This window comes from Hibiscus syriacus, unplaced genomic scaffold (assembly GCF_006381635.1).
Source record: "Hibiscus syriacus cultivar Baekdansim isolate YM2019G1 unplaced genomic scaffold, ASM638163v2 tig00112528_pilon, whole genome shotgun sequence".
NCBI classification, from domain to species: Eukaryota; Viridiplantae; Streptophyta; class Magnoliopsida; order Malvales; family Malvaceae; genus Hibiscus; species Hibiscus syriacus.
The window spans coordinates 873724-881682 of NW_024063356.1; the positions used below are offsets into that span (position 1 = coordinate 873724).

Below are 7959 nucleotides of genomic sequence, written 5' to 3' on the forward strand. Positions count from 1 at the left end.
CAAACATCATGCATACTTATATCATTATTAAATTAAAGAATAATCTTTAACTTTATTTGGAAATAAAAAACTAATTAAATAGTTAAGTACTTATAAAAATCATATTAAATTATTTTTAAAGTTTATTTATAATATTATGAAAATATTTTAAAATATTTAATTATTTTTTAAAATCATATTATTTTTTTTGTCTAAAATAATATTATTTTTAAATTATCTAATAATATTGTATGGAACCGGAGTAATAGTTGGATAATAAATGTATAATTTATCATAAATTTAAATTTTAAATTAATAATTTAAAAATAATTTTTTTCAAATAAATAATTAATTGGATTTTAAAAAATAAATAAATATTTTTAGAATATTATAAATTTACCTTTTTTATAATTATTTCATATAATTTTATAAAAAATATTTGAATTTTTTAATTTTTTATTTCTAAATAAAGTGAAATATTAACTTTAAATTTAATAATAATATAAGTAAGTATTAAGTTCAGTGTAATAAAAAAAATTCATATTATAGTTCAGTGACTAAGTATTCGGTGATTAAATTAAAGTGTCCCAAATTTGAATCTTATAATCATCGAAAAATATTGATTTTGTGGTGATATTGTTATATAAGTTAAATTCAAAATGTGGTGAAATTTTCTTAAATGACTAGTTTAGTTCAATGCTTGAGTGGTTAGTTTCTCATGTAAGATACTTAAGAACAATTCATATTAGGAGCAATAAAATTAATTAAAAAAATATTGAAAAAAAGTAATGTGGTAACTAAAAAAATAAAAAAAAATGACATGTCATACCACATAAGCATTTACCATCAATGATTTTTAAAAAATTAAATTTTAAATACTAAAATTAAAAAAAATAATAAATTAGGTACAAAATTGTAATTTATCCTTTTTAATATTTACTTAATAAGGATAATTTAACTAGTAGTACGTTTCGATACATTTTGGTGCGTCACTTTACTGGTATATTACGATATGCAACGTGCGCTGTAGAATTTTCCCTCCAGTAATATACATTATAACATAAATATTTGGTTTAACAATTTAAACACCTAATTCAAAAAAGTATAATTTAAGAGTTTTATGTGTAATAATTTTTTTAAAAAATATTATCTTATAAGCATATTAATTTTTTTTATAAAAATAGTCACTCAATGGAGGAAAAAATTGGAACATTATAAATACATGCTGGTGTTTTATGTAAAAGCACTCACCTGTTCAGGTTTTTGTTCATCTAGTTTATAAGATCTTGTGTTCTTCAACTATCAAACTGACCTACTCTTAGCCAAATTCAGTGTAAAACTCGTTGAGAACCGAACAGAACTTGGCGTATTGGGACAACTTTTTAACACATTCCTTTTTATAAAACTTGTAAACAGTGAGAATCTTGTAATTTTGGTAACGGTAAACACATTTAGAACGTTCACAACAGCTAAGAGAGACAAACGTCCGAAATGTGATGCTTTAACTCAACTGCAAACTAAAAAGGAAATATCCCCACACCGAAGATGCTCATTTTAAGCAAAAGTGAAAAAATATCACGTGCACAACATCATTATAAGGTTGATCCCGTAATCACATTGGATCGAAGTCGAGCAAGGTCAGACCTCTAAACAAGAAGCAACCTCTCCCAACACTGTTCCTCTATCGGTTGAGCTTCACCTTTCATCATCAGTTCATGACCTACTAATTTGGATTTTTCCTTACCGAATCAATGCGACTTTGCAGTCATAATGCAAAATGAAAGCATGGGTCCAAGAGTTGTCCCCCCGCTGCTGAATTTCATGATCCTCGGAACAAAAAATCAGCTACTTTCTAAAAGCTACAAGACAATGGCAAACTGATATACACACTGGGGCCTATAGGGACCAAATCAACAGTTAATTAAGCTTTGGAGCAAATTTAAGCAAGGTAACATCTCGGTCCAAAAGTGAAAAAAAAGACAATACGTCCGTAGATTTACATTCACCGGCCATCCTGAGATTCCTAAATGGGGCTGATCCTAAGTCATACATGTAGTAGTCAAGCATTCGTTAAAGGGGGGGACTTTTAGACAAGTAAACACCTTAAAAATGCAATTGAAGAACAAAACAAGCAAAAAGTGACACATTTATGAGTTAATGTGAGTAGCTTCTCTTGTTTTTCTTTCTTTCTTCCTTTTTCATTTTTTGCAACTATTTCGACATACGCAAGAAAGTGAGGAAATGACCTACAAGTAGGTACAAAGCTCTACAGTTAAATCAGAACGATTGATCAGGAAATCGGACACTCATCGAGCCTTCTTCCGGGGCTTGAACAGGAAATGCGATGGCGGTGAAGGCGAAAACTCTAAAGGCAAATGCGGTGGTTCCGTCTCACCGGAAAGCATCACCACGATCTCTTTCATGGTAGGGCGCTTGCTTGGTGATCTTTGTAGGCACAACAATGCAATGGTAATACAGAGCAATGCTTGATCCTTATTCAGTGAGTGAATTGAAGGGTCGACTAGTTCCAAAAGCCTCCCATTGCAAGCCAGTTGCCTTGCCCAAGATATCAAATTTGCTCTCTCGAAGTCGGACATCGGTGAGCCTGTGACATGGAGAGGTCTACGGCCGGACATTATGACCAAAACCAGAACCCCAAAGCTATAAACATCACATTTCTCCGAAAGAAAACCGCCACCACCGTACTCGGGCGCAATATAACAGACAGTTCCTCTCATACTCTGCGTACTACTGATCCCACCTCTCTTCGGTATATCGCTACTAGCCCAATCTTGGCTATTTCTTCTTCTGATATTGAATTCACCACTGAATCCATCTAACCACCAATCAATGATGCCTCTGCTGTTGTTTTTCTTTTTCCTTTCTACCATTTCTTCATCTCTTTGCCACCAGGGCTCTCCATTGTTACTCGAACTAAGCCCTCTTTTCTTCTTCTTCTTCTTCTTCTTCTTAGTTAGTTCTTCACAAAATTCTTCTTTCCACCATTCTCTGGGCCGATTCCTCTCCTTCTTTCGAATCTTTTCCTTCTTCTGCTCGACACTCGAACTCGAAACCTTGCAATCGTTAATGTTATCGACAGAGCTTGGAGAAGCAAGACATTCATTTTTGGGTCTTTCCTTTTTAATTCGTTCCCAATCCATTCCATTACATAGTCTTTAACTCGACCTGACTCAGACCCAACCCCAGGATCCTGCTTCCACCACCAATATCTTCTTGAACAACCGTTTTTATTACTAACCAAATCTCTCCGACTTTCCACACTTATTTTATCATAGAGTCCTTCAGAAAAAACACTCCTTTTTTCCAGTCTCGTCTCCGGTGAAAAAGAAGGTGACGCCTCGGAATCCAAAACTCTAAGCTCACAGCTTTCCGGTGACCTATGGCTATCGGCAACTGTCAAGCTCGCGCCTTCTTCGAAACCAGTTAAAACGCTCTCTGTTTCTTCTAAAATCGATCCGTTATCTTCTACAACGACATCTTTTTTCCTCGAATTTCCGCTTTCTTCAAGCTCTTCGACTGGATCCTCTGTTTTCAATCTAGCGAGACCGAAATCACTTATCTTGGCCTTGAATTCTCCGTTCAAAAGAATATTACTTGGCTTAATATCTCCATGGATAATGGGCGGATCACAGAAATGATGGAGATACTCAAGCCCTTTAGCCACGTCTTCTATAATAGAAAATCTTTTACTCCACCTCTTCAGTTCTTCGCATTTTCTATCCAAGAGCGCGTCTTGCACGCTCCGATTTTCCATAAATTCGTAAACCAGAACGAACCTTCTTTTACTGGAATCTAAAGAGAATCCGATGAGGGGAACAATGTGGGGAGAATCCAAGGCGCGTGAGAGAGTGAGTTCGTTGTGGAACTCACGCTCTCCTTGCAACGAACCCGTCGAGTTCATAACTTTGACCGCGAGCGGTTGAGCTGACGACGGGAGAGTTGCTTTGTAGACCGACCCGAACCCGCCGTGTCCTAACCTGTTGGAAGGGGTGAACGAGGAAGTGGCGCAGCGTAGGAGGGAGTACGAGAAGCGACGGCAGTGACGATGGCTTGAAGATTCCGACGGAGCTGTGCGGTTGCGAGAGAGCTTTCGGTAGATGAAGATGGTTAAGACGGTTAAAAATATAAGAGTTATAGTCACGGCTGCAACGAGGAGTGGGGGAAGCAAGTGGAAGTTTATATGAAGGTGACTGCGGTGGTGCGGTGGCGTCTCCGCCTCGATTTCTGGAGGCGAGAACCGTGATGGCATGATTGTAAATAAAGAAGAAACCAAAGCTAAGTTAGGATTGGATTTAGCTTTCTTTTTTCTCTTCTCAGTTTAAACTTTAGAAGAAGAATTTTTCTACCACTGACTGACTGAAGTGCATGCTAGAAAAATATTGTTTTGTTTCTAATTTTATTTTTTTATTATTTCATATGGAACGTAAACGTGTCGGATCATTATTGGAGGGTTACGAATTTGTTTGTCACTGTTGGGTGAGTTCGGATTTAAATGTCAATTTAAGCGACAACTTATGGGTGGTAGCTTTTTAGGTTTAACTACCCCATTACTCACTGAATTATAACAATATTTCTATTTTGGTCACTAAGTAAAAAAAATCAATTAAGGTATCAACTTTAGAAACATTGATCAATCAAGTCATCAGCGGCTAAATCACAAAGGTAATGATCACATATCTCTCTTTTTAACTGATAGAATAATACTTTATTTTTTTATATTTATACATTCAATATATTTAATTTTAATTTTAAATAATAAAACAAAATTACGACTGACAATTACTTATTCATTATTTTATTAAAGATATTAGCTTTTCCTCTAAATCAAATGAATTTTCTGTTGTTGTGACATACTTTTCACTCGTTCATGATTCTGTTACTAACTTCTTTATCCGGAGCTCGGATTTGGGATAAAGATTTGGGTAGAGACTTAAATGGGAAAAAATATTTTAGTATAATGGTGGGTTGATAGTTACAGTCTGATTTTCGATTTGAGTGGTGAAGCTCAACAATGGTAACAATTCTATCAAAGTTTATATAATGGCAATGGGAGTATATGGACTATTTTTGCCGAACGATGATGATATTGTAAAGGTGAGCGTGTGAATATTGTTGATTCAATTTGTGAGCGGCGAGTTCTGACCAAAATATAAATTTCCTTAACAGTTGGGTGACCAATAGGGTAGTTTACCCGGATAGATGAGCGTGATCAGAACGCGCGGTTGTGATGAACATGGGACGAGTGTGGGAGGTCACGTGGGATCGAGGTCTACAAAAACAAGCGGGCAAAGGAACGGGGAATGGTCAACGCGTGCATTGGGGGTCGCGTGACATGAATGGAGTGTTGTGCCTTCTTCGTATTTTCAACTCTATTTTCTACTTACTATTTCTATTTAAAACAGTGTGGTGCATACGTTATCACAGGCTGCGGCTTAACTGAGCTAGCGGGTTTGACCTATTGGATAATGTTCTTTTTTCCTTTAAAAAATCAAAATCATAGCGACATCTATTTTCGTAAAGCTATATTTAAGGTTTAAAGTAAAAATAAAATTATTTATTATAATAATTAACTTTTATGATAATGATTTATACATTATTTATAGTTATAATCATAATTAAATAATCATCACCATTATTATGTAACAATTTAGAGACTCTAAATATAATAATGATAGGTTACACATTTTAATAACTTTAAATATAATATTTCCTAGTGCACTCTTTCAACCCATAAAAAATAAGACTATGCTACACATGAGATGACTAAAGCAAAACGTAAAGAAACCTAGTAAACTGGCGGGTAGTTTTCACTTTTTTGACTTGTTATTCGCCTCGGTAAACGAAAGTCGTAAAGTAGAAATAGTAATAAAAAAGGAAAAGAAAAAAAGAAAGATGCTTGCAGCTTGCAAACGTAGAGTTGAAAAAGGAAGAGGCCAGAGGACAAAACAAAGTGAAAATAGTTAAGTAAGAGACTGAGCCACCCTCACTCTTTCTCTATTTATTTTAGGATAAGCTATCATGTAAAGCACTAAACTATCTGGACAGCTCTATTCTAATCACATAATTATAAATTTTATCAATTAAGTCACTAAATTGTTTAATAGTTTCAATCATTAATTTTTTAACAGAATTTTTGATATGATAGTTTAACCTTAAGATGATAAACTGGGGAAAGGTGGGAACAAAGGAATTCAAAGGAGCACCTAATTGTTGAGTCAAGTTCAACACTTGATTTGTCAAAGGTCAAAATAAAGCCATCCCAATAATTTATCGACTCACAAGATAGTTAAAATTAAAATAATATTTGTTGTTACCCGAAAGAACAGTTACTTTATTCACGATGACGCCTAATTTAACTTGTTGGAAGTTGGAACGTGAGAATATTCCCTCAGAGATTGAAGAAACTTTTTTTTTTCATAATCATTTTTGGTTTCGGATCAGATCGTTTCGTTGATGACAAAAGTCGGTGTCGGATCTTTTTAGACAGCGAAAGTCGGATCTTTTTAGACAGCGAAAGGCCGTTTTTTTTCTTCACGGATTTGCTTTCGTTGGTCGAACCTTAAAAAAACAGACAGAAATGTATGCAGATGCAACTCTGTATTTTAGTGCATGTTGCATGCTACAACAAACTGAAGGGCCAAATTCACATGGATGTGCCACTCACTGTAGTGGCTTTACACCGCCATTTTCTTGGATGCTATTCACTGGAGTTGAGGATCCACTTCTCTTGTTGGAATGCCCTGTGAAGGTCCTGCCCATGAAATTTCCGGCTTTGCTCGGTCCACTGCCAAGTGCCAACAGCTCCGAAACCGCTCCCGATGATCCCAACTCCAGCACCTACACCACTCCCTACAAGTCCAACCCCAGCACGATACCTGTACCAACCAATGATGCTGCTCCGTCAAGTGCATCCATTGTGCTTCCTACAGCTCCAGCTTATTTCAATCTCTTCCGCTCTTCGAGGATCCTCTTCTCTTCTTCCAAAGCAATCAGTTGCTCCTCCTTGCTAAACTTATGGTACACAAGCAGGAAGTATACAGATTTAACTATATTTATCAGGAAACGAGAAACCAGACAGAAAATAAAGAACAAAATCCCTATTTACAGAACACACCAAATAAGATAAAAATAATTCTCTTTTTTTTGTGCTATCAAAAATAAGTATTGGATTCTCTCGCGGCGCACGATAGTGGCTTCTCTGGGTGCACGTTAGCAGGCCTAACGGACTCCGAGATCTTGTCATGTCTTCGGTGGTCTCTTCTTCGCACGCACGTTCTGGGTTATTAAGTAAGGAGGTCTTCATCTTCGTTTGTCCCTTCCCTGGCTCTTATCGATCGATGGATTGGAGAAAATTATTTGGGAGTTCCACAAGCAACAACCTCAATTTTTTCCCTCCGAAAGTCAAAGATGGAATACCGATGATCATCCCACCAGCCGAGATTCTGGAAGCTGGAATTTCAGAGTGGAAACTTTCCCTAGTAGGGTAATTCTTGGGTCCAGCACCAAATTTCACAACAATGCAGCGTATTGTTGACAATCTTTGGACAAAGGCGCTTCAAGGTTCTCGGGTTCATGTCAGTCTAGCAGGCCCTAACATCTTTATTTTCTCTTTTGATTCTGATGCTGCTAGAGAATGGGTCTTAGAAAATGGACCATGGCACATTCTTAATAAATCGTTGATCTTAAGGAAATGGGAATCTAGCTTTAAAACAACTAGACTTTTATCTTTCAAAAATCCCAATTTGGGTTCATCTTTATAATGTTCCACTCGAGTTATTCAACCAAATAGTTTTAAGCTACATAGCAAGCGGAATAGGGATTCCCATCTCAATGGACTCTGTCACTGCTCATAGAACAAGACTGCAATTTGCAAAAGTGTGTGTTGAAATTGATGTGAGTGATGATATCCCCAAACAAGTTGAAGTTGTTCTTCAGAATGGACAATCAACCTCTGTTTTC

General features: G+C 36.0%; 1 pseudogene; it reads right to left on the reverse strand.

Annotated features, from left to right (window-relative positions):
* Positions 1-2022: 2022 nt before the first annotated feature.
* Positions 2023-4352, reverse strand: LOC120181512 (annotated as a pseudogene).
* Between the last annotated feature and the right edge of the window lie 3607 nt (positions 4353-7959).